A 4,651-nucleotide genomic window follows, 5' to 3' on the forward strand; every position below is an offset into this window, starting at 1 on the left:
CATACTGTTCTCCACAGTGGCTGCACCAGTCTACATTCCCACCAATAGTGCACTGGGGTTCCCTATTATGCACAACCTCACCAGCACTTGTTGTTTATTTGTTTATGATGGCCATTCTGACCCATGTGAAGTGGTATCTCATTGTGGTTTTAATTTGCATCTCTCTGATGGCTAGTGATGCTGAGCATCTTTTCATGTGTGTCTGGGCCCTCTGTATGTCTTCCTTGGAGAAGTGTCTGTTCAGGTCCTTTGCCCATTTTTTAATTGAGCTTTTTGTCTTCCTGGAGTTGAGTTGTGTGAGTTCTTTATATATTTTGGAGATAAACCCTTTTCCAAGATATCATTGGCAAATATGTTTTCCCATACAGTTGGTTCTCTTTTCATTTTAATGCTGTTTTCTTTAGCCGTGTAGAAGCTTTTATTTCCATGAGGTCCCATTTGTTTATCCTTTTCCTTATGTCCCTTGCTCTAGGGGACATGTCTGTGAGGATATTGCTGCATGGAATGTCTGAGATTTTCCTGCCTGTGTTTTCCTCTAGGACTTTTATGGTGTCACGACTTATATTTAAGTCTTTTTTCTCCATCTTGAGTTTATTTTTGTGTATGGTGTAAGTTGGTGGTTGAGTTTCATTTATTTATTTTTAGAAAGAGGGGAAGTGGGGAGAGAGGGAGAGAAACATCAGTGTGTGGTTGCCTCGAGCACACCCCCTGCTGGGGCCCTTTCCTGAAACCCAGGCATGTGCCCTGACTGGGAATCAAACAGGTGATCCTTTGGTTAGGACACTCAATCCACTGAGCCACATCAGCCAGGGATCAGTACCAGACTGCTTTGATTATGGTGGTATTGTAATATAATTTGATATCAAGTATTGTAATCCCTCCCACTTTGTTCTTCTTTCTCAAAATTGCTGAGGCTACTTGGGGTCATTTATGGTTCCATATAAATTTTTGAAATATTTGTTCTATATCTCTGAAATATGTCATTGGTATTTTGGTAAGGATTGCATTAAATCTATAGATTGCTTTGGGTAGTATGGACATCTTAATGATTTTAATTCTTCCAATCTATGAACATGGTATATACTTCCATTTATTTGTGTCTTCTTTAGTTTCTTTCTTCTGTGTTCTATAGTTTTCTGAGTACAGGTCTTTTACCCCTTTCGTTAATTCCTAGCTACTTTATTTTTCTTGTTACTATAACAAATGGGATTTTTTCCTAGTTTCTAGTATTTCATTTTTGGTGTACAAAAATGCCTTTGATTTATGAATATTGACTTTTTGTCTTTCTGTTTTGCCACATTCATTTATTAGGTTGAGTAGTTTTTGGTGGAGCCTATGGGGTTTTCTATGTACACTACCATGTCATCTGCAAACAATGACAGTTTTGCTTCCTCCTTTCCAATTTGGATGCCTTTTATTTCTTTTTCTTGTCCGATCACTGCAGCTAGAACTTCCAATACTATATTGGATATATGTGGTGAAAATGGATATCCTTGTCTTGTGGCTGATCTTATGGGGGGAGCTTCTAGTTTTTGTCTGTTGAGGATGATATTGGCTGCAGGTTTCTCATATATGGCCTTTATTATGTTGAGCTATGCTCCCTCTACTCCCACTTTGCTGAGAGTATTTATCATAAATGGGTGCTGTGTTTTATCAAATGCTTTTTCAGCATCTATTGATATCATCCTGTGATTTCTGTCTTTCCTTTTGTTTATATGATGTATTATGTTTATTGATTTGCAAATGTTGTACCATCCTTGCATCCCTGGGATGAATCTGACACCAAAAAGAGTTTGAGAGTCTTGCCTATTCTTGAAACTTTTGAAATAGTTTGAGAAGGATAGGAGTTAGCTCTTCCCTAAATGTTTGGTAAAATTTGTCTGTGAAGCTGTCCAGTACAGGGCTTTTGTGTGGGGGGAGTTATTTTATTACTGCTTCAATTTCACTATCTGTTATCAGTCTGTTCAGGCTTTCTGCTTCTTCTTGATTCAGCTTTGGAATATTATATATTTCTAGAAATTTATCATTTCACCCAGGTTGTCAAATTTCTTGTCATATAGCTCTTCATAGTAATTTCTGACAATCTTTCGTATTTCTGTGGTATCAGTTGTAATTTCTCCTCTTTCATTTCTGATTTTATTTATTTGGGTCCTCTCTTTTTCTTGATGAGTCTAGTTAAAGGCTTGTGGATTTTGTTTATCTTTTCAAAGAATGAGTTCCTGGATTCATTGATCCTTTGAATTGTTCTTTTAGTCTCTATGTCATTTAATTCTACTCTGATCTTGATTATTTCCTTCTTTCTACTTACTCTGGGCTTTGTTTGTTATTGTTCCTCTAGTTCTTATAGATATAGGGTTAGGTTGTTTGTTTGAAATTTTTCTATCTTTTAAAAAATTATTTTATCATTGTTCAATTACAGTTGTCTGCGTTTACCCATCACCACTCACCCCCAACCCCAGCCAAACCCACCTCCTTCCCTTGCTTCCACCCCACCTTGGTTTTGTCCATGTGTCCTTTATAGTTGTTCCTGAAAACCCTTCCCCCCCTTATCCCCTCCCACCTCCCCTCTGGTTACTGTCAGTTTAGTCTCAATTTCAATGTCTCTGGTTATATTTACCTTGCTTTTTTCTTTTGTGGATTAGGTTCCAGTTAAAGGTAAGATCATATGGTACTTGTCCCTCACCACCTGGCTTATTTTCTATTTTTTTAAGGTAAGCCTTTATTGCTATGAACTTCACTCTCAGGACTGCGTTTACTGTGTCTCATAGGTTTTGGGTTGTTGTGTGTTCATTTTCATTTGTTTCCAGAAACTCTTTGATTTCTTCCTCAATCTCATTATTAACCCATTCATTGTACAATAGCATGCTATTCAATCTCCATGAATTTGATTGCTTTTAAGTTTTTTTCCTTGAGGTTGGTTTCTAGTTTCAAGCCATTGTGATCCAAGAAAATGTTTGATGTGATTTCAATTTTCTTATATTTGTTGAGGCTTGTTTTGTGTCCTACATTGTGGCCTATCTTTGAAAATGTCCCATGTGCATTTGAAAAGAATGTACATTTTGTTTCTTTGGGGTGAAAGTTTCTGTACATGTCAATTAAGTGCATTTGATAAACAGTGTTGTTCAGTGCCACAATATCCTTCTTGATTCTTTCTTTGGAAGACCAATCCATTGTTAACAGTAGTGTGTTAAAATCCCCTACTATAAGTGTGTTGTTGTCTATCTTTCTTGAAGTCTTCCAAGATTTTCCTTATATATTTGGGTGCTCCTATGTTGGGTGCACATATGTTTACAATGGTTTTATCTTCTTGATGGATGCTTCCATTAATTATTATGAAGTGTCCTTCTTTGTCTCTTTATGGCCTTTGTTTTTAAATCTATTTTGTCTTATATAAGTATTGCTACCCCAGCTTTTTCCTTCATGTCCATTTGCTTAGAATATTTTTTCCATTCCTCCACTTTCAGTCCATGTAGATCTTTTATTCTAAAGTGAGTTTCTTGAAGACAGCATATATGCGGGTCGTGTTTTCTTTTCTTATGTCTTTGTTTAGAGGATTTAATCCGTTTCAATTTAAGGTTATTATTGATAGTTACTTATTCATGGCTACTTTTTTTGTACCTATGTTTCCCTCTCTCTCCCTCTCTCCTTGTCTCTCTTTCTTCTTTTTAGAGCAGTCCCTTTAGCATCTCTTGCAGTGATGGCTTGGTGGAGGCATATTCTTTTAGCTTTCTTTTGTCTGGGAAGCTCTTTATTTCACCATTTATTTTAAATGAGAGCCTTCCTGGATAGAATAGTCTTGGTTGTAAGTCCTTATTTTTTAGTATCTGGAATATTTCATGCCAATCTCTTCTGGCTTGTAGTCTTATTGGAACTCCCTTATTGGAGCTCCCTTGTATGTTACTTGCTGTTCCTTCCTTGTTGCCTTTAAGATTCTCTCTTTGTCTTTAACATTTGACATTTTAATTGTGATGTGTCTTGTTGTAGGCCTCTTTGGGTTCATCTTGATAGGGACAGTCTGTTCTTCCTGAACTTCCATGGCTTTTCCCCTCACCAAGTTAAGGAAGTTTTCTGTCATTATTTTTTCAAACAGGTTTCCTATCCCTTGTTCCTTTTCTTCTCTGTCTGGTATTCCTATGATTTGAATGTTGTTGCATTTTATGTTGTCTTGGAGTTCCCTTAAGCTATGTTCATATTTTTCCAGTCTTTTTTTCATGCAACTGCTCTACCTGGGTGTTTCTTTCTACCATGTATTCCAGCTCACTAATTCGGTCCTCTGCTTCATCCAGCCTGTTTGTAATTCCTTCTAGTGTGTTTTTTATTTCAGAAATTGTATTCTTCATTTCTTTCTGGTTTTTGTTTATAGTTTCTATTTTCTTTTTCATGCTTTTGTAGTTTCCACTCAGTTCCCTGTAATTGTCACTGAGTTCCTTGAGCATCCTTATAACCATTTTTTAAAAAATTCTATGTCTGATGGATTGCTTGCCTCAATTTCATTTAGCTCTTTTTCTGGGGATTCCTCCATTCCTTTCTATTAGGGGTTCTTTCTTTGTCTCCCCATTTTAGGTGACTGTTTTTGTTTGTTTCTGTGTCTCAGGATGCTCTGCTTTGCCTGCCTGTGTTCATGGGGCAGACTTCTGGGGTAGGAGTTCTG

Source organism: Desmodus rotundus, chromosome X (assembly GCF_022682495.2).
Source record: "Desmodus rotundus isolate HL8 chromosome X, HLdesRot8A.1, whole genome shotgun sequence".
NCBI lineage: Eukaryota > Metazoa > Chordata > Mammalia > Chiroptera > Phyllostomidae > Desmodus > Desmodus rotundus.